Genomic DNA, 24,082 nt, shown 5'->3' with positions numbered 1-24,082 from the left:
TCTGAAATAAATTCAAATCAGGTCCGACTCTCAGGCAGAAAACTTTCAAGAGCCCAGTGGTACTCACACGCTTTTTAAGCAACAGGACATCAAATGAAAAGATGCTCAGGATCTCTCATGATTAAAGAATGAAAATAAACGTAGACGAGGTGTTCCCTGGCTACAGTGCTCAAAAAGCCTACAAAGAGTAACTGCTCAAGAGGGTAGGAAAAGAAGGAACCCTACTACGCTGTTGGTGGAAATGTAAATTGCTAACAGCCAGTATGGAGATAGTTAGGCAAGTTCCTTAGTAAACTATAAACTGGAGCTACTACGAGATTCAGCAACCCCACTGCAGTTCGTATAACCAGAGAATACCATCATTGGAATAAAACAGTTGCACCCCAACGGTCGCGGTGCTAATCTTTATCATAGCCAAGACACGCAAACAACCAAAATGTCCAGCGAGAGACGATTAGATAAAGAACCTGTGAGACCTATACTCCATGGACTGTCACTCATCCAAACAACAAAATGATCTCATGCTATTTGTAGCAACTTGGATGCAGCAGTAGATGATCTCACTAATTCTGATAAGTTAGAGACAGAAAGACACATAGCCCAGCATATCACTTATATGTGCAATCTAAAAACGCATACCAAGAAGTAGTATGCAAAGGAAACACAGATTCACAAACGGGCAAACGAAGTGTAGCGTTCCCAGAGGGGGAAACTGGGGATCGGGGAAAGATGAAGTAGGAGGTTGGGATTCACAGAAAAACACTAATATATAAAAAAGACTTCATCAACGACAACCATCCTGAGAGCACAGGGAACTCTACTCACCATTCTTCAATAACCTAAGAGGGAAAAAATCCGAAATACTACGGGTACAGCTACATATATAACTGCATCAAGTTGCTGTAGAACTCAAACAAACACAACATTGTATATAAACTATGGTGGAATAGAAACTAAATATTAAATTATAAACCAAGAAAAGGCAAGAGATGCCTACTCTATGACTCTCTGGCCTTGGTGAACTGGGATGGTGTCACATCCCTTGAGCCTGAGCCGGCCTGGGGCCGCTGGCTACAGTATGCTGGTGATTAGGGAGACAGGCGGGAGGACGTGCCAGCAGATCAGCGCCCCCTCAGACCTCTAGTGCCCATTCTCCTCTGCATGGGACCACAATCTCTCGATCCAAGTCGGCCCTCTTACAGCTAAGCCAAGCCTAGTGTACCCAAAGGATGGTGGACCCACTGGGAGGGAAGAGCTCGGAAAAGACACCGGATCTCCACGGGTACTGCTGGTGGGGTTCCCACCTCCAGCCTACTTCCTTAGATTCGCCTCACCTACGAACCACAGCACCTTCAGCATAGCATATTTGCACTGCTTGGGATTTGCGTGGGGTCGGGCAGTGCAGGGTAAGGGTGAAGAGGAAAAGATACACAAGCCCTGCGGTGTGCTTTAACCCACGTTCGACTCCAATTTCCAACCCAACACCACAACTCCCTCTAAGGCTCTGTTTGCCCAAGTTACCAGAGAGGACACGAAGAAGTGCTGCCGCCTTGTGGCGCTTTCCCGAAACAACAACTTGGAAAACCTGTGCTCCAGGGCACTTAACATTCACAAGGCCTCTGACCTGCGGGGCTGCAAATGACCCTTGCCCACGAGAAATGTCCTGGGCTAGGTAATCTAAAATGAATTCAAATCAGGCCCGACCATCAGGCAGAAATATTTCAAGAGCCCAGTGGTACTCACACGCTTTTTAAAAAACAGCACATCAAATGAAAAGATGCTCAGGATCTGTCATGATTAGAGAATGCAAATAGACGTAGAAGAGGTGTTCCCTGGCTGCAGTCCTCAAAAAGCCTACAAAGAGTAAGTGCTCAAGAGGGCAGGCAGAAGAGGGAACCCTACTATGCTGTTGGTGGAAATGTAAATTGCTAACCGCCAGTATGGAGATCAGTAGGCAAGTTCCCTACTATACTAAAAACTGGAGCTACCACGAGATTGGGCAACCCCACTCCAGTTCGTAAAAGCAGAGAATACCATCCTTGGAATAAAACTCTTGCACCGCAATGGTCGTGGTGGTACCCTTTACCGTAGCCAACCACGCAAAAGACCAAAATGTCCAGCGATTGATGAATGGATAAAGAAGTTGTGCTACCTATACTCCCTCGACTGTCACTGATCCAGACAACATGAACTCATGTTATTTGTAGCAACACGGATGGAGCAGTAGATGATATCACTAATTCTGGTAAATTACAGACAGAAAGACACATAGCCCAGCATATCACTTTCAGGTGCAGTCGAAAAATGGATAGAAAGGAAGTAATGTACAAAGGAAACACAGACTCATAAACGGAAAAAAGAAGTGTAGAGTTACCATAGGGGGGAATTGGGGATTGGGGAAGAATGAAGGAGGAGGTTGGGATTCAATGAAAAACATTAATATATAAAAAAGACTTCATCAACGACAACCCTCCTGATAGCACGGGGAATTCTAATCAATACTCGTCAATAACCTAACATGGAAAAAAATCCAAAATATTAAGGGTACAGCTACATATATAACTGCATCAAGTTGCTGTCGAACTCAAACAAACACAACATTGTATATAAACTATGCTGAAATAGAAAATAAATATTAAATTATTAAACAAGAAAAGGCAAGAAATGCCTACTCTATGACTCTCTGGCCTCGGTGAACTGGGATGGTGTCACATCCCTTGAGCCTGAGCAGGCCTGGGGCCCCTGGCTGGAATATGCTGGTGACTAGGCAGCTAGGGGGGAGGACGTGCCAGCTGATCAGCGCCCCCTCAGACCTCTAGTGCACACTCTCCTCTGCATGGGACCACAATCTCTCGATCCAAGCCGGCCCTCTTACAGCTAAGCCAAGCCTAGTGTACCCAAAAAATGGTGGACCCGCTGGGAGGAAAGAGCTTTGAAAAGACACCGGATCTCCACGGCTACTGCTGGTGGGGTTCCCACCTCCAGCGTACTTCTTTAGATTCGCCTCCCCTACGAACCACAGCACCTTCAGCATAGCACATTTGCACTGCTTGGAATGTGCGTGGGTGAGGGTGGTGCAGCGTTAGGGGGAAGAGGTAAAGATACACATGCCCTGTGGTGTGTGTTCACCCAGGTTCCATTCAAATATCCAACCCAACATCAAGACTCGCTCTAAGGCTCCCTTTGGGCAAGTCACCAGATAGGGCACGAAGAAGTGCTGCCGCCTTGTGACGCTTTCCTGTAACAACAACTTTAAAAACTGTGCTCAAGGGCACTTAACATTCACAAGGCCTGCGACCTGCCGGCATGCAAATGACCCCTGCCCTCAAGAAATGTCCATGGCTAGGTAATCTGAAATGAATTCAAATCAGGCCCGACTCTCAGGCAGAAAAGTTTCAACAGCTCAGTGGTACTCACACGCTTTTTAAAAGACAGCACATCAAATGAAAAGATGCTCAGGATTTGTCATGATTAAAGAATGAAAGTAAACGTAGACGAGGTCTTCCCGGGCTGCATCCTCAAAAATCTTAAAAAGAGTAAGTGCTCAAGAGGGCAGGCAGAAAAGGGAAGCCTACTATGCTGTTGGTGGGAATGTAAATTGCTAACAGCTAGTATGGAGATAGGTAGGCAAGTTCCTTACTAAACTAATAACTGGAGCTACCACGAGATTCGGCAACCCCAATCCAGTTCGTATAACCAAAGAATACCATCATTGGAATAAAACACTTGCACCCCAACGGTCGTCGTGGTACTCTTTACCATAGCCAAGACATGCAAACGACTGAAATGTCCAGTGAGAGATGAATGGATAAAGATGTTGTGCTACCTATACTCCCTCCACTATCACTCATCCATAGAACAAAACGAACTCATGCTATTTGCAGCAACATGGATGGAGCAGTAGATGATCTCACTAATTCCGGTAAATTAGAAGCAGAAAGACACATATCCCACTATACCACTTATATGTGCAGTCTAAAATTGGATACAAAGGAAGTAGTATACAAAGGAAACACAGATTCACAAAGGGAACAAAGAAGCGTACAGTTTCCATAGGGGGAAACTGGGGATCGGTGACGGATGAAGTAGGAGGTTGGGATTCACAGAAAAACACTAATATATGAAAAAGACTTCATCAACGACAACCATCCTGAGAGCACAGGGAACTCTACTCAACATTCTTCAATACCCTAAGAGGGAAACGAATCCGAAATACTACAGGTACAGCTACATATATAACTGCATCAAGTTGCTGTAGAACTCAAACAAACACAACATTGTATATACACTATGCTGGAATGGAAAATAAATATTAAATTATAAAACAAGAAAAGGCAAGAGATGCCTACACTATGACCCTCTGGCCTTGGTGAACTGGGATGGTGTGACATCCCTTGAGCCTGAGCAGGCCTGGGGCCCCTGGCTAGAGTATGCTGCTGATTAGGGAGACAGGGGGGAGGACGTGCCAGCAGATCAGCACCGCCTCAGATATCTAGTGCCCATTCTCCTCTGCATGGGACCACAATCTCTAGATCCAAGCCGACCCTCTTACAGATAAGCCAAGCCTAGTGTACCCAAAGGATGGTGGACTCGCTCGGAGGGAAGAGCTGTGAAAACACACCGGATCTCCACGGCTACTCCTGGTGGGATTCCCACCTCCAGACTACTTCCTTAGATTCGCCTCACCTACGAACCACAGCACCTGCAGCACAGCACATTTGCACTGCTTGGGATTTGCGTGGGCGAGGGTGTTACAGCGTTAGGGGGAAGAGGTAAAGATACACAAGTCCTACGGTGTGTGTTCAGCCACGTTCCATTCAAATTTCCACCCCAACAACAAGACTAGTTCTAAGGCTCTGTTTGCCCAAGTTACCAGAGAGGGCACGAAGCAGTGCTGCCGCCTTGTGGCACTTTCCCGAAACAACAACTTTCAAAACTGTGCTCAAGGGCACTTACCATTCACAAGGCCTCTGACCTGCGGGGCTGCAAATGACGCTTGCCCTGGAGAAGTATCCTGGGCTAGGTAATCTGCCATGAGTTCAAATCAGGCCCGACTCTCAGGCAGAAATGTTTCAACAGCTCAGTGGCACTCACACGCTTTTTAAAAAACAGCACATCAAATGAAAAGATGCTCAGGATCTGCCGTGATCAGGGAACGCACATAAACGTAGACGAGGTGCTCCCTGGCTGCAGTCCTCAAAAAGCCTATAAAGAGTAAGTGCTCAACAGGGCAGGCAGAAGAGGGAACCCTACTATGCTCTTGGTGGAAATGTAAATTGCTAACAGCCAGTATGGAGATAGGTAGGCAAGTTCCTTGCTAAACTATAAACTGGAGCTACCATCAGACTCGGCATCCCCACTCCAGTTTGTATAACCAGAGAATACCATCATTGGAATAAAACACTTCCACCCCAACGGTTGTTGTGGTACTCTTTACCATAGCCAAGCCACGCAGATGACTGACATGTCCAGCGGGAAATGAATGGATAATGAAGTTGTGCTACCTATACTCCCTCGACTGTCACTCAACCAGGGAACAAAATGAACTCATGCTATTTGTAGCAACATGGATGGAGCACTAGATGATATCACTAATTCTGGTATATTAGGGACAGAAAGACACATAGCCAGCATATCACTTTCAGGTACAGTCGAAAAATGGATACAAAGGAAGTAATGGACAGTGCAAACACAGACTCACAAACTGAGACACGAAACGTAGATTTACCATAGGGGGAAATTGGGGATCGGAAAAAGATGAAGTAGGAGGTTGGGATTAACAGAAACACCCTAATATTTAAAAAAACGTCAACAACGGCGACCCTACTAATAGCACAGGGATCTCTAATCAACACTCGTCAATAACCTAACATGGAAAAAAATCCAAAATTGTTAAGGTACAGCTACATATATATCTGCATCAGGTTGCTGTCGAACTCAAACAAACACAACCTTGTATATAAACCATGCTGAAATAGAAAATAAGTATTAAATTATAACACAAGAAAAAGGCAAGAAATGCCTACTATATTACCCTCAGGCCTATGTGACGTGGACTGGTGTCACATCTCTGTTGCCTCAGCAGGCCTGGGTCCCAATGCAGGAGTATGCTGGTGCTGAGGGAGCCAGGGAGGAGGACGTGCCAGCAGATCAGCACCCCCTCAGACCTCTATTGCCCATTCTCCTCTGCATGGTAGCACAGTCTCCCGATCCAAGCCAGCCCTCTTACAACTAAGCCAAGCCTAGTGTACCCAAATGATGGTCGACCAGCTGGGAGGGAAGAGCTGTGAAAAGACACCGGATCTCCACAGCTCCTGCTAGTGGGGTTCCCACCTCCAGCCTACTTCCTTAGACTCGCCCCACCTACGAACCACAGCACCTTCAGCGTAGCACATTTGCACTGCTTGGGATTTGCGTGGGGTCGGGCAGTGCAGGGTAAGGGTGAAGAGGAAAAGATACACAAGCACTGCGGTGTGTGTTCAGCCACGTTGGACTCCAATTTCCAACCCAACACCAGGACTCCCTCTAAGGCTCTGTTTCCCTACATTACCAGGGAGGACACGGAGACGTGCTCCCGCCTTGTGGCGCTTTCCCGTAACAACAACTTGAAAAACTCTACTCAAGGGCACTTAACATTCACAAGGCCTGCGGGGCTGCAAAGGAACCCTGCCCTCCAGAAATGTCCTATGCTAGGTAATCTGAAATAAATTCAAATCAGGTCCGACTCTCAGGCAGAAAACTTTCAAGAGCCCAGTGGTACTCACACGCTTTTTAAACAACAGCACATCAAATGAAAAGATGCTCAGGATCTCTCATGATTAAAGAATGAAAATAAACGTAGACGAGGTGTTCCCTGGCTGCAGTGCTCAAAAAGCCTACAAAGAGTAACTGCTCAAGAGGGTAGGAACAGAAGGAACCCTACTACGCTGTTGGTGGAAATGTAAATTGCTAACAGCCAGTATGGAGATAGTTAGGCAAGTTCCTTAGTAAACTATAAACTGGAGCTACTACGAGATTCAGCAACCCCACTGCAGTTCGCATAACCAGAGAATACCATCATTGGAATAAAACAGTTGCACCCCAACGGTCGTGGTGCTACTCTTTATCATAGCCAAGACACGCAAACAACCAAAATGTCCAGCGAGAGACGATTAGATAAAGAACCTGTGAGACCTATACTCCATGGACTGTCACTCATCCAAACAACAAAATGATCTCATGCTATTTGTAGCAACTTGGATGCAGCAGTAGATGATCTCACTAATTCTGATAAGTTAGAGACAGAAAGACACATAGCCCAGCATATCACTTATACGTGCAATCTAAAAACGCATACCAAGAAGTAGTATGCAAAGGAAACACAGATTCACAAACGGGCAAACGAAGTGTAGCGTTCCCAGAGGGGGAAACTGGGGATCGGGGAAAGATGAAGTAGGAGGTTGGGATTCACAGAAAAACACTAATATATAAAAAAGACTTCATCAACGACAACCATCCTGAGAGCACAGGGAACTCTACTCACCATTCTTCAATAACCTAAGAGGGAAAAAATCCGAAATACTACGGGTACAGCTACATATATAACTGCATCAAGTTGCTGTAGAACTCAAACAAACACAACATTGTATATAAACTATGGTGGAATAGAAAATAAATATTAAATTATAAAACAAGAAAAGGCAAGAGATGCCTACTCTATGACTCTCTGGCCTTGGTGAACTGGGATGGTGTCACATCCCTTGAGCCTGAGCCGGCCTGGGGCCGCTGGCTACAGTATGCTGGTGATTAGGGAGACAGGCGGGAGGACGTGCCAGCAGATCAGCGCCCCCTCAGACCTCTAGTGCCCATTCTCCTCTGCATGGGACCACAATCTCTCGATCCAAGTCGGCCCTCTTACAGCTAAGCCAAGCCTAGTGTACCCAAAGGATGGTGGACCCACTGGGAGGGAAGAGCTCGGAAAAGACACCGGATCTCCACGGGTACTGCTGGTGGGGTTCCCACCTCCAGCCTACTTCCTTAGATTCGCCTCACCTACGAACCACAGCACCTTCAGCATAGCATATTTGCACTGCTTGGGATTTGCGTGGGGTCGGGCAGTGCAGGGTAAGGGTGAAGAGGAAAAGATACACAAGCCCTGCGGTGTGCTTTAACCCACGTTCGACTCCAATTTCCAACCCAACACCACAACTCCCTCTAAGGCTCTGTTTGCCCAAGTTACCAGAGAGGACACGAAGAAGTGCTGCCGCCTTGTGGCGCTTTCCCGAAACAACAACTTGGAAAACCTGTGCTCCAGGGCACTTAACATTCACAAGGCCTCTGACCTGCGGGGCTGCAAATGACCCTTGCCCACGAGAAATGTCCTGGGCTAGGTAATCTAAAATGAATTCAAATCAGGCCCGACCATCAGGCAGAAATATTTCAAGAGCCCAGTGGTACTCACACGCTTTTTAAAACACAGCACATCAAATGAAAAGATGCTCAGGATCTGTCATGATTAGAGAATGCAAATAAACGTAGAAGAGGTGTTCCCTGGCTGCAGTCCTCAAAAAGCCTACAAAGAGTAAGTGCTCAAGAGGGCAGGCAGAAGAGGGAACCCTACTATGCTGTTGGTGGAAATGTAAATTGCTAACCGCCAGTATGGAGATCAGTAGGCAAGTTCCCTACTATACTAAAAACTGGAGCTACCACGAGATTGGGCAACCCCACTCCAGTTCGTAAAAGCAGAGAATACCATCCTTGGAATAAAACTCTTGCACCGCAATGGTCGTGGTGGTACCCTTTACCGTAGCCAACCACGCAAAAGACCAAAATGTCCAGCGATTGATGAATGGATAAAGAAGTTGTGCTACCTATACTCCCTCGACTGTCACTGATCCAGACAACATGAACTCATGTTATTTGTAGCAACACGGATGGAGCAGTAGATGATATCACTAATTCTGGTAAATTACAGACAGAAAGACACATAGCCCAGCATATCACTTTCAGGTGCAGTCGAAAAATGGATAGAAAGGAAGTAATGTACAAAGGAAACACAGACTCATAAACGGAAAAAAGAAGTGTAGAGTTACCATAGGGGGGAATTGGGGATTGGGGAAGAATGAAGGAGGAGGTTGGGATTCAATGAAAAACATTAATATATAAAAAAGACTTCATCAACGACAACCCTCCTGATAGCACGGGGAATTCTAATCAATACTCGTCAATAACCTAACATGGAAAAAAATCCAAAATATTAAGGGTACAGCTACATATATAACTGCATCAAGTTGCTGTCGAACTCAAACAAACACAACATTGTATATAAACTATGCTGAAATAGAAAATAAATATTAAATTATTAAACAAGAAAAGGCAAGAAATGCCTACTCTATGACTCTCTGGCCTCGGTGAACTGGGATGGTGTCACATCCCTTGAGCCTGAGCAGGCCTGGGGCCCCTGGCTGGAATATGCTGGTGACTAGGCAGCTAGGGGGGAGGACGTGCCAGCTGATCAGCGCCCCCTCAGACCTCTAGTGCACACTCTCCTCTGCATGGGACCACAATCTCTCGATCCAAGCCGGCCCTCTTACAGCTAAGCCAAGCCTAGTGTACCCAAAAAATGGTGGACCCGCTGGGAGGAAAGAGCTTTGAAAAGACACCGGATCTCCACGGCTACTGCTGGTGGGGTTCCCACCTCCAGCGTACTTCTTTAGATTCGCCTCCCCTACGAACCACAGCACCTTCAGCATAGCACATTTGCACTGCTTGGAATGTGCGTGGGTGAGGGTGGTGCAGCGTTAGGGGGAAGAGGTAAAGATACACATGCCCTGTGGTGTGTGTTCACCCAGGTTCCATTCAAATATCCAACCCAACATCAAGACTCGCTCTAAGGCTCCCTTTGGGCAAGTCACCAGATAGGGCACGAAGAAGTGCTGCCGCCTTGTGACGCTTTCCTGTAACAACAACTTTAAAAACTGTGCTCAAGGGCACTTAACATTCACAAGGCCTGCGACCTGCCGGCATGCAAATGACCCCTGCCCTCAAGAAATGTCCATGGCTAGGTAATCTGAAATGAATTCAAATCAGGCCCGACTCTCAGGCAGAAAAGTTTCAACAGCTCAGTGGTACTCACACGCTTTTTAAAAGACAGCACATCAAATGAAAAGATGCTCAGGATTTGTCATGATTAAAGAATGAAAGTAAACGTAGACGAGGTCTTCCCGGGCTGCATCCTCAAAAATCTTAAAAAGAGTAAGTGCTCAAGAGGGCAGGCAGAAAAGGGAAGCCTACTATGCTGTTGGTGGGAATGTAAATTGCTAACAGCTAGTATGGAGATAGGTAGGCAAGTTCCTTACTAAACTAATAACTGGAGCTACCACGAGATTCGGCAACCCCAATCCAGTTCGTATAACCAAAGAATACCATCATTGGAATAAAACACTTGCACCCCAACGGTCGTCGTGGTACTCTTTACCATAGCCAAGACATGCAAACGACTGAAATGTCCAGTGAGAGATGAATGGATAAAGATGTTGTGCTACCTATACTCCCTCCACTATCACTCATCCATAGAACAAAACGAACTCATGCTATTTGCAGCAACATGGATGGAGCAGTAGATGATCTCACTAATTCCGGTAAATTAGAAGCAGAAAGACACATATCCCACTATACCACTTATATGTGCAGTCTAAAATTGGATACAAAGGAAGTAGTATACAAAGGAAACACAGATTCACAAAGGGAACAAAGAAGCGTACAGTTTCCATAGGGGGAAACTGGGGATCGGTGACGGATGAAGTAGGAGGTTGGGATTCACAGAAAAACACTAATATATGAAAAAGACTTCATCAACGACAACCATCCTGAGAGCACAGGGAACTCTACTCAACATTCTTCAATACCCTAAGAGGGAAACGAATCCGAAATACTACAGGTACAGCTACATATATAACTGCATCAAGTTGCTGTAGAACTCAAACAAACACAACATTGTATATACACTATGCTGGAATGGAAAATAAATATTAAATTATAAAACAAGAAAAGGCAAGAGATGCCTACACTATGACCCTCTGGCCTTGGTGAACTGGGATGGTGTGACATCCCTTGAGCCTGAGCAGGCCTGGGGCCCCTGGCTAGAGTATGCTGCTGATTAGGGAGACAGGGGGGAGGACGTGCCAGCAGATCAGCACCGCCTCAGATATCTAGTGCCCATTCTCCTCTGCATGGGACCACAATCTCTAGATCCAAGCCGACCCTCTTACAGATAAGCCAAGCCTAGTGTACCCAAAGGATGGTGGACTCGCTCGGAGGGAAGAGCTGTGAAAACACACCGGATCTCCACGGCTACTCCTGGTGGGATTCCCACCTCCAGACTACTTCCTTAGATTCGCCTCACCTACGAACCACAGCACCTGCAGCACAGCACATTTGCACTGCTTGGGATTTGCGTGGGCGAGGGTGTTACAGCGTTAGGGGGAAGAGGTAAAGATACACAAGTCCTACGGTGTGTGTTCAGCCACGTTCCATTCAAATTTCCACCCCAACAACAAGACTAGTTCTAAGGCTCTGTTTGCCCAAGTTACCAGAGAGGGCACGAAGCAGTGCTGCCGCCTTGTGGCACTTTCCCGAAACAACAACTTTCAAAACTGTGCTCAAGGGCACTTACCATTCACAAGGCCTCTGACCTGCGGGGCTGCAAATGACGCTTGCCCTGGAGAAGTATCCTGGGCTAGGTAATCTGCCATGAGTTCAAATCAGGCCCGACTCTCAGGCAGAAATGTTTCAACAGCTCAGTGGCACTCACACGCTTTTTAAAAAACAGCACATCAAATGAAAAGATGCTCAGGATCTGCCGTGATCAGGGAACGCACATAAACGTAGACGAGGTGCTCCCTGGCTGCAGTCCTCAAAAAGCCTATAAAGAGTAAGTGCTCAACAGGGCAGGCAGAAGAGGGAACCCTACTATGCTCTTGGTGGAAATGTAAATTGCTAACAGCCAGTATGGAGATAGGTAGGCAAGTTCCTTGCTAAACTATAAACTGGAGCTACCATCAGACTCGGCATCCCCACTCCAGTTTGTATAACCAGAGAATACCATCATTGGAATAAAACACTTCCACCCCAACGGTTGTTGTGGTACTCTTTACCATAGCCAAGCCACGCAGATGACTGACATGTCCAGCGGGAAATGAATGGATAATGAAGTTGTGCTACCTATACTCCCTCGACTGTCACTCAACCAGGGAACAAAATGAACTCATGCTATTTGTAGCAACATGGATGGAGCACTAGATGATATCACTAATTCTGGTATATTAGGGACAGAAAGACACATAGCCAGCATATCACTTTCAGGTACAGTCGAAAAATGGATACAAAGGAAGTAATGGACAGTGCAAACACAGACTCACAAACTGAGACACGAAACGTAGATTTACCATAGGGGGAAATTGGGGATCGGAAAAAGATGAAGTAGGAGGTTGGGATTAACAGAAACACCCTAATATTTAAAAAAACGTCAACAACGGCGACCCTACTAATAGCACAGGGATCTCTAATCAACACTCGTCAATAACCTAACATGGAAAAAAATCCAAAATTGTTAAGGTACAGCTACATATATATCTGCATCAGGTTGCTGTCGAACTCAAACAAACACAACCTTGTATATAAACCATGCTGAAATAGAAAATAAGTATTAAATTATAACACAAGAAAAAGGCAAGAAATGCCTACTATATTACCCTCAGGCCTATGTGACGTGGACTGGTGTCACATCTCTGTTGCCTCAGCAGGCCTGGGTCCCAATGCAGGAGTATGCTGGTGCTGAGGGAGCCAGGGAGGAGGACGTGCCAGCAGATCAGCACCCCCTCAGACCTCTATTGCCCATTCTCCTCTGCATGGTAGCACAGTCTCCCGATCCAAGCCAGCCCTCTTACAACTAAGCCAAGCCTAGTGTACCCAAATGATGGTCGACCAGCTGGGAGGGAAGAGCTGTGAAAAGACACCGGATCTCCACAGCTCCTGCTAGTGGGGTTCCCACCTCCAGCCTACTTCCTTAGACTCGCCCCACCTACGAACCACAGCACCTTCAGCGTAGCACATTTGCACTGCTTGGGATTTGCGTGGGGTCGGGCAGTGCAGGGTAAGGGTGAAGAGGAAAAGATACACAAGCACTGCGGTGTGTGTTCAGCCACGTTGGACTCCAATTTCCAACCCAACACCAGGACTCCCTCTAAGGCTCTGTTTCCCTACATTACCAGGGAGGACACGGAGACGTGCTCCCGCCTTGTGGCGCTTTCCCGTAACAACAACTTGAAAAACTCTACTCAAGGGCACTTAACATTCACAAGGCCTGCGGGGCTGCAAAGGAACCCTGCCCTCCAGAAATGTCCTATGCTAGGTAATCTGAAATAAATTCAAATCAGGTCCGACTCTCAGGCAGAAAACTTTCAAGAGCCCAGTGGTACTCACACGCTTTTTAAACAACAGCACATCAAATGAAAAGATGCTCAGGATCTCTCATGATTAAAGAATGAAAATAAACGTAGACGAGGTGTTCCCTGGCTGCAGTGCTCAAAAAGCCTACAAAGAGTAACTGCTCAAGAGGGTAGGAACAGAAGGAACCCTACTACGCTGTTGGTGGAAATGTAAATTGCTAACAGCCAGTATGGAGATAGTTAGGCAAGTTCCTTAGTAAACTATAAACTGGAGCTACTACGAGATTCAGCAACCCCACTGCAGTTCGCATAACCAGAGAATACCATCATTGGAATAAAACAGTTGCACCCCAACGGTCGTGGTGCTACTCTTTATCATAGCCAAGACACGCAAACAACCAAAATGTCCAGCGAGAGACGATTAGATAAAGAACCTGTGAGACCTATACTCCATGGACTGTCACTCATCCAAACAACAAAATGATCTCATGCTATTTGTAGCAACTTGGATGCAGCAGTAGATGATCTCACTAATTCTGATAAGTTAGAGACAGAAAGACACATAGCCCAGCATATCACTTATACGTGCAATCTAAAAACGCATACCAAGAAGTAGTATGCAAAGGAAACACAGATTCACAAACGGGCAAACGAAGTGTAGCGTTCCCAGAGGGGGAAACTGGGGATCGGGGAAAGATGAAGTAGGAGGTTGGGATTCACAGAAAAACACTAATATATAAAAAAGACTTCATCAACGACAACCATCCTGAGAGCACAGGGAACTCTACTCACCATTCTTCAATAACCTAAGAGGGAAAAAATCCGAAATACTACGGGTACAGCTACATATATAACTGCATCAAGTTGCTGTAGAACTCAAACAAACACAACATTGTATATAAACTATGGTGGAATAGAAAATAAATATTAAATTATAAAACAAGAAAAGGCAAGAGATGCCTACTCTATGACTCTCTGGCCTTGGTGAACTGGGATGGTGTCACATCCCTTGAGCCTGAGCCGGCCTGGGGCCGCTGGCTACAGTATGCTGGTGATTAGGGAGACAGGCGGGAGGACGTGCCAGCAGATCAGCGCCCCCTCAGACCTCTAGTGCCCATTCTCCTCTGCATGGGACCACAATCTCTCGATCCAAGTCGGCCCTCTTACAGCTAAGCCAAGCCTAGTGTACCCAAAGGATGGTGGACCCACTGGGAGGGAAGAGCTCGGAAAAGACACCGGATCTCCACGGGTACTGCTGGTGGGGTTCCCACCTCCAGCCTACTTCCTTAGATTCGCCTCACCTACGAACCACAGCACCTTCAGCATAGCATATTTGCACTGCTTGGGATTTGCGTGGGGTCGGGCAGTGCAGGGTAAGGGTGAAGAGGAAAAGATACACAAGCCCTGCGGTGTGCTTTAACCCACGTTCGACTCCAATTTCCAACCCAACACCACAACTCCCTCTAAGGCTCTGTTTGCCCAAGTTACCAGAGAGGACACGAAGAAGTGCTGCCGCCTTGTGGCGCTTTCCCGAAACAACAACTTGGAAAACCTGTGCTCCAGGGCACTTAACATTCACAAGGCCTCTGACCTGCGGGGCTGCAAATGACCCTTGCCCACGAGAAATGTCCTGGGCTAGGTAATCTAAAATGAATTCAAATCAGGCCCGACCATCAGGCAGAAATATTTCAAGAGCCCAGTGGTACTCACACGCTTTTTAAAACACAGCACATCAAATGAAAAGATGCTCAGGATCTGTCATGATTAGAGAATGCAAATAAACGTAGAAGAGGTGTTCCCTGGCTGCAGTCCTCAAAAAGCCTACAAAGAGTAAGTGCTCAAGAGGGCAGGCAGAAGAGGGAACCCTACTATGCTGTTGGTGGAAATGTAAATTGCTAACCACCAGTATGGAGATCAGTAGGCAAGTTCCCTACTATACTAAAAACTGGAGCTACCACGAGATTGGGCAACCCCACTCCAGTTCGTAAAAGCAGAGAATACCATCCTTGGAATAAAACTCTTGCACCGCAATGGTCGTGGTGGTACCCTTTACCGTAGCCAACCACGCAAAAGACCAAAATGTCCAGCGATTGATGAATGGATAAAGAAGTTGTGCTACCTATACTCCCTCGACTGTCACTGATCCAGACAAAATGAACTCATGTTATTTGTAGCAACACGGATGGAGCAGTAGATGATATCACTAATTCTCGTAAATTACAGACAGAAAGACACATAGCCCAGCATATCACTTTCAGGTGCAGTCGAAAAATGGATAGAAAGGAAGTAATGTACAAAGGAAACACAGACTCACAAACGGAAAAAAGAAGTGTAGAGTTACCATAGGGGGGAATTGGGGATTGGGGAAGAATGAAGGAGGAGGTTGGGATTCAATGAAAAACATTAATATATAAAAAAGACTTCATCAACGACAACCCTCCTGATAGCACGGGGAATTCTAATCAATACTCGTCAATAACCTAACATGGAAAAAAATCCAAAATATTAAGGGTACAGCTACATATATAACTGCATCAAGTTGCTGTCGAACTCAAACAAACACAACATTGTATATAAACTATGCTGAAATAGAAAATAAATATTAAATTATTAAACAAGAAAAGGCAAGAAATGCCTACTCTATGACTCTCTGGCCTCGGTGAACTGGGATGGTGTCACATCCCTTGAGCCTGAGCAGGCCTGGGGCCCCTGGCTGGAATATGCCGGTGACTAGGCAGCTAGGGGGGAGGACGTGCCAGCAGATCAGCGCCCCCTCAGACCTCTAGTGCACACTCTCCTCTGCATGGGACCACAATCTCTCGATCCAAGCCGGCCCTCTTACAGCTAAGCCAAGCCTAGTGTACCCAAAAAATGGTGGACCCGCTGGGAGGAAAGAGCTTTGAAAAGACACCGGATCTCCACGGCTACTGCTGGTGGGGTTCCCACCTCCAGCGTACTTCTTTAGATTCGCCTCCCCTACGAACCACAGCACCTTCAGCATAGCACATTTGCACTGCTTGGAATGTGCGTGGGTGAGGGTGGTGCAGCGTTAGGGGGAAGAGGTAAAGATACACATGCCCTGTGGTGTGTGTTCACCCAGGTTCCATTCAAATATCCAACCCAACAACAAGCCTCGCTCTAAGGCTCCCTTTGGGCAAGTCACCAGATAGGGCACGAAGAAGTGCTGCCGCCTTGTGACGCTTTCCTGTAACAACAACTTTAAAAACTGTGCTCAAGGGCACTTAACATTCACAAGGCCTGCGACCTGCCGGCATGCAAATGACCCCTGCCCTCAAGAAATGTCCATGGCTAGGTAATCTGAAATGAATTCAAATCAGGCCCGACTCTCAGGCAGAAAAGTTTCAACAGCTCAGTGGTACTCACACGCTTTTTAAAAGACAGCACATCAAATGAAAAGATGCTCAGGATTTGTCATGATTAAAGAATGAAAGTAAACGTAGACGAGGTCTTCCCGGGCTGCATCCTCAAAAATCTTAAAAAGAGTAAGTGCTCAAGAGGGCAGGCAGAAAAGGGAAGCCTACTATGCTGTTGGTGGGAATGTAAATTGCTAACAGCTAGTATGGAGATAGGTAGGCAAGTTCCTTACTAAACTAATAACTGGAGCTACCACGAGATTCGGCAACCCCAATCCAGTTCGTATAACCAAAGAATACCATCATTGGAATAAAACACTTGCACCCCAACGGTCGTCGTGGTACTCTTTACCATAGCCAAGACATGCAAACGACTGAAATGTCCAGTGAGAGATGAATGGATAAAGATGTTGTGCTACCTATACTCCCTCCACTATCACTCATCCATAGAACAAAACGAACTCATGCTATTTGCAGCAACATGGATGGAGCAGTAGATGATCTCACTAATTCCGGTAAATTAGAAGCAGAAAGACACATATCCCACTATACCACTTATATGTGCAGTCTAAAATTGGATACAAAGGAAGTAGTATACAAAGGAAACACAGATTCACAAAGGGAACAAAGAAGCGTACAGTTTCCATAGGGGGAAACTGGGGATCGGTGACGGATGAAGTAGGAGGTTGAGATTCACAGGAAAACACTAATATATAAAAAAGACTTCATCAACGACAACCATCCTGAGAGCACAGGGAACTCTACTCAACATTCTTCAATACCCTAAGAGGGAAACGAATCCGAAATACTACAGGTACAGCTACATATATAACTGCATCAAGTTGCTGTAGAACTCAAACAAACACAACATTGTATATACACTATGCTGGAATGGAAAATAAATATTAAATTATAAAACAAGAAAAGGCAAGAAATGCCTACACTATTACTCTCTGGCCTCGGTGAACTGGGATGGTGTGACATCCCTTGAGCCTGAGCAGGCCTGGGGCCCCTGGCTAGAGTATGCTGCTGATTAGGGAGACAGGGGGGAGGACGTGCCAGCAGATCAGCACCGCCTCAGATATCTAGTGCCCATTCTCCTCTGCATGGGACCACAATCTCTAGATCCAAGCCGACCCTCTTACAGATAAGCCAAGCCTAGTGTACCCAAAGGATGGTGGACTCGCTCGGAGGGAAGAGCTGTGAAAACACACCGGATCTCCACGGCTACTCCGGGTGGGATTCCCACCTCCAGACTACTTCCTTAGATTCGCCTCACCTACGAACCACAGCACCTGCAGCACAGCACATTTGCACTGCTTGGGATTTGCGTGGGCGAGGGTGTTACAGCGTTAGGGGGAAGAGGTAAAGATACACAAGTCCTACGGTGTGTGTTCAGCCACGTTCCATTCAAATTTCCACCCCAACAACAAGACTAGTTCTAAGGCTCTGTTTGCCCAAGTTACCAGAGAGGGCACGAAGCAGTGCTGCCGCCTTGTGGCGCTTTCCCGAAACAACAACTTTCAAAACTGTGCTCAAGGGCACTTACCATTCACAAGGCCTCTGACCTGCGGGGCTGCAAATGACGCTTGCCCTGGAGAAGTATCCTGGGCTAGGTAATCTGCCATGAGTTCAAATCAGGCCCGACTCTCAGGCAGAAATGTTTCAACAGCTCAGTGGCACTCACACGCTTTTTAAAAAACAGCACATCAAATGAAAAGATGCTCAGGATCTGCCGTGATCAGGGAACGCACATAAACGTAGACGAGGTGCTCCCTGGCTGCAGTCCTCAAAAAGCCTATAAAGAGTAAGTGCTCAACAGGGCAGGCAGAAGAGGGAACCCTACTATGCTGTTGGTGGAAATGTAAATTGCTAACAGCCAGTATGGAGATAGGTAGGCAAGTTCCTTGCTAAACTATAAACTGGAGCTACCATCAGACTCGGCATCCCCACTCCAGTTTGTATAACCAGAGAATACCATCATTGGAATAAAACACTTCCACCCCAACGGTTGTTGTGGTACTCTTTACCATAGCCAAGCCACGCAGATGACTGACATGTCCAGCGGGAAATGAATGGATAATGAAGTTGTGCTACCTATACTCCCTCGACTGTCACTCAACCAGGGAGCAAAATGAACTCATGCTATTTGTAGCAACATGGATGGAGCACTAGATGATATCACTAATTCTGGTATATTAGGGACAGAAAGACACATAGCCAGCATATCACTTTCAGGTACAGTCGAAAAATGGATACAAAGGAAGTAATGGACAGTGCAAACACAGACTCACAAACTGAGACACGAAACGTAGATTTACCATAGGGGGAAATTGGGGATCGGAAAAAGATGAAGTAGGAGGTTGGGATTAACAGAAACACCCTAATATTTAAAAAAACGTCAACAACGGCGACCCTACTAATAGCACAGGGATCTCTAATCAACACTCGTCAATAACCTAACATGGAAAAAAATCCAAAATTGTTAAGGTACAGCTACATATATATCTGCATCAGGTTGCTGTCGAACTCAAACAAACACAACCTTGTATATAAACCATGCTGAAATAGAAAATAAGTATTAAATTATAACACAAGAAAAAGGCAAGAAATGCCTACTATATTACCCTCAGGCCTATGTGACGTGGACTGGTGTCATATCTCTGTTGCCTCAGCAGGCCTGGGTCCCAATGCAGGAGTTTGCTGGTGCTGAGGGAGCCAGGGAGGAGGACGTGCCAGCAGATCAGCACCCCCTCAGACCTCTATTGCCCATTCTCCTCTGCATGGTAGCACAGTCTCCCGATCCAAGCCAGCCCTCTTACAACTAAGCCAAGCCTAGTGTACCCAAATGATGGTCGACCAGCTGGGAGGGAAGAGCTGTGAAAAGACACCGGATCTCCACAGCTCCTGCTAGTGGGGTTCCCACCTCCAGCCTACTTCCTTAGACTCGCCCCACCTACGAACCACAGCACCTTCAGCATAGCACATTTGCACTGCTTGGGATTTGCGTGGGGTCGGGCAGTGCAGGGTAAGGGTGAAGAGGAAAAGATACACAAGCACTGCGGTGTGTGTTCAGCCACGTTGGACTCCAATTTCCAACCCAACACCAGGACTCCCTCTAAGGCTCTGTTTGCCTACATTACCAGGGAGGACACGGAGACGTGCTGCCGCCTTGTGGCGCTTTCCCGTAACAACAACTTGAAAAACTGTACTCAAGGGCACTTAACATTCACAAGGCCTGCGGGGCTGCAAAGGAACCCTGCCCTCCAGAAATGTCCTATGCTAGGTAATCTGAAATAAATTCAAATCAGGTCCGACTCTCAGGCAGAAAAGTTTCAAGAGCCCAGTGGTACTCACACGCTTTTTAAACAACAGCACATCAAATGAAAAGATGCTCAGGATCTCTCATGATTAAAGAATGAAAATAAACGTAGACGAGGTGTTCCCTGGCTACAGTGCTCAAAAAGCCTACAAAGAGTAACTGCTCAAGAGGGTAGGAAAAGAAGGAACCCTACTACGCTGTTGGTGGAAATGTAAATTGCTAACAGCCAGTATGGAGATAGTTAGGCAAGTTCCTTAGTAAACTATAAACTGGAGCTACTACGAGATTCAGCAACCCCACTGCAGTTCGTATAACCAGAGAATACCATCATTGGAATAAAACAGTTGCACCCCAACGGTCGCGGTGCTACTCTTTATCATAGCCAAGACACGCAAACAACCAAAATGTCCAGCGAGAGACGATTAGATAAAGAACCTGTGAGACCTATACTCCATGGACTGTCACTCATCCAAACAACAAAATGATCTCATGCTATTTGTAGCAACTTGGATGAAGCAGTAGATGATCTCACTAATTCTGATAAGTTAGAGACAGAAAGACACATAGCCCAGCATATCACTTATATGTGCAATCTAAAAACGCATACCAAGAAGTAGTATACAAAGGAAACACAGATTCACAAACGGGCAAACGAAGGGTAGCGTTCCCAGAGGGGGAAACTGGGGATCGGGGAAAGATGAAGTAGGAGGTTGGGATTCACAGAAAAACACTAATATATAAAAAAGACTTCATCAAAGACAACCATCCTGAGAGCACAGGGAACTCTACTCACCATTCTTCAATAACCTAAGAGGGAAAAAATCCGAAATACTACGGGTACAGCTACATATATAACTGCATCAAGTTGCTGTAGAACTCAAACAAACACAACATTGTATATAAACTATGGTGGAATAGAAACTAAATATTAAATTATAAACCAAGAAAAGGCAAGAGATGCCTACTCTATGACTCTCTGGCCTTGGTGAACTGGGATGGTGTCACATCCCTTGAGCCTGAGCCGGCCTGGGGCCGCTGGCTACAGTATGCTGGTGATTAGGGAGACAGGCGGGAGGACGTGCCAGCAGATCAGCGCCCCCTCAGACCTCTAGTGCCCATTCTCCTCTGCATGGGACCACAATCTCTCGATCCAAGTCGGCCCTCTTACAGCTAAGCCAAGCCTAGTGTACCCAAAGGATGGTGGACCCACTGGGAGGGAAGAGCTCGGAAAAGACACCGGATCTCCACGGGTACTGCTGGTGGGGTTCCCACCTCCAGCCTACTTCCTTAGATTCGCCTCACCTACGAACCACAGCACCTTCAGCATAGCATATTTGCACTGCTTGGGATTTGCGTGGGGTCGGGCAGTGCAGGGTAAGGGTGAAGAGGAAAAGATACACAAGCCCTGCGGTGTGCTTTAACCCACGTTCGACTCCAATTTCCAACCCAACACCACAACTCCCTCTAAGGCTCTGTTTGCCCAAGTTACCAGAGAGGACACGAAGAAGTGCTGCCGCCTTGTGGCGCTTTCCCGAAACAACAACTTGGAAAACCTGTGCTCCAGGGCACTTAACATTCACAAGGCCTCTGACCTGCGGGGCTGCAAATGACCCTTGCCCACGAGAAATGTCCTGGGCTAGGTAATCTAAAATGAATTCAAATCAGGCCCGACCATCAGGCAGAAATATTTCAAGAGCCCAGTGGTACTCACACGCTTTTTAAAAAACAGCACATCAAATGAAAAGATGCTCAGGATCTGTCATGATTAGAGAATGCAAATAGACGTAGAAGAGGTGTTCCCTGGCTGCAGTCCTCAAAAAGCCTACAAAGAGTAAGTGCTCAAGAGGGCAGGCAGAAGAGGGAACCCTACTATGCTGTTGGTGGAAATGTAAATTGCTAACCGCCAGTATGGAGATCAGTAGGCAAGTTCCCTACTATACTAAAAACTGGAGCTACCACGAGATTGGGCAACCCCACTCCAGTTCGTAAAAGCAGAGAATACCATCCTTGGAATAAAACTCTTGCACCGCAATGGTCGTGGTGGTACCCTTTACCGTAGCCAACCACGCAAAAGACCAAAATGTCCAGCGATTGATGAATGGATAAAGAAGTTGTGCTACCTATACTCCCTCGACTGTCACTGATCCAGACAACATGAACTCATGTTATTTGTAGCAACACGGATGGAGCAGTAGATGATATCACTAATTCTGGTAAATTACAGACAGAAAGACACATAGCCCAGCATATCACTTTCAGGTGCAGTCGAAAAATGGATAGAAAGGAAGTAATGTACAAAGGAAACACAGACTCATAAACGGAAAAAAGAAGTGTAGAGTTACCATAGGGGGGAATTGGGGATTGGGGAAGAATGAAGGAGGAGGTTGGGATTCAATGAAAAACATTAATATATAAAAAAGACTTCATCAACGACAACCCTCCTGATAGCACGGGGAATTCTAATCAATACTCGTCAATAACCTAACATGGAAAAAAATCCAAAATATTAAGGGTACAGCTACATATATAACTGCATCAAGTTGCTGTCGAACTCAAACAAACACAACATTGTATATAAACTATGCTGAAATAGAAAATAAATATTAAATTATTAAACAAGAAAAGGCAAGAAATGCCTACTCTATGACTCTCTGGCCTCGGTGAACTGGGATGGTGTCACATCCCTTGAGCCTGAGCAGGCCTGGGGCCCCTGGCTGGAATATGCTGGTGACTAGGCAGCTAGGGGGGAGGACGTGCCAGCTGATCAGCGCCCCCTCAGACCTCTAGTGCACACTCTCCTCTGCATGGGACCACAATCTCTCGATCCAAGCCGGCCCTCTTACAGCTAAGCCAAGCCTAGTGTACCCAAAAAATGGTGGACCCGCTGGGAGGAAAGAGCTTTGAAAAGACACCGGATCTCCACGGCTACTGCTGGTGGGGTTCCCACCTCCAGCGTACTTCTTTAGATTCGCCTCCCCTACGAACCACAGCACCTTCAGCATAGCACATTTGCACTGCTTGGAATGTGCGTGGGTGAGGGTGGTGCAGCGTTAGGGGGAAGAGGTAAAGATACACATGCCCTGTGGTGTGTGTTCACCCAGGTTCCATTCAAATATCCAACCCAACATCAAGACTCGCTCTAAGGCTCCCTTTGGGCAAGTCACCAGATAGGGCACGAAGAAGTGCTGCCGCCTTGTGACGCTTTCCTGTAACAACAACTTTAAAAACTGTGCTCAAGGGCACTTAACATTCACAAGGCCTGCGACCTGCCGGCATGCAAATGACCCCTGCCCTCAAGAAATGTCCATGGCTAGGTAATCTGAAATGAATTCAAATCAGGCCCGACTCTCAGGCAGAAAAGTTTCAACAGCTCAGTGGTACTCACACGCTTTTTAAAAGACAGCACATCAAATGAAAAGATGCTCAGGATTTGTCATGATTAAAGAATGAAAGTAAACGTAGACGAGGTCTTCCCGGGCTGCATCCTCAAAAATCTTAAAAAGAGTAAGTGCTCAAGAGGGCAGGCAGAAAAGGGAAGCCTACTATGCTGTTGGTGGGAATGTAAATTGCTAACAGCTAGTATGGAGATAGGTAGGCAAGTTCCTTACTAAACTAATAACTGGAGCTACCACGAGATTCGGCAACCCCAATCCAGTTCGTATAACCAAAGAATACCATCATTGGAATAAAACACTTGCACCCCAACGGTCGTCGTGGTACTCTTTACCATAGCCAAGACATGCAAACGACTGAAATGTCCAGTGAGAGATGAATGGATAAAGATGTTGTGCTACCTATACTCCCTCCACTATCACTCATCCATAGAACAAAACGAACTCATGCTATTTGCAGCAACATGGATGGAGCAGTAGATGATCTCACTAATTCCGGTAAATTAGAAGCAGAAAGACACATATCCCACTATACCACTTATATGTGCAGTCTAAAATTGGATACAA

This window comes from Eschrichtius robustus, chromosome 12, assembly GCF_028021215.1.
Source record: "Eschrichtius robustus isolate mEscRob2 chromosome 12, mEscRob2.pri, whole genome shotgun sequence".
In the NCBI taxonomy this organism is placed as follows: domain Eukaryota; kingdom Metazoa; phylum Chordata; class Mammalia; order Artiodactyla; family Eschrichtiidae; genus Eschrichtius; species Eschrichtius robustus.
The sequence above is the reverse complement of the archived record's forward strand: the minus strand, read 5'-3'. Positions refer to the sequence as shown.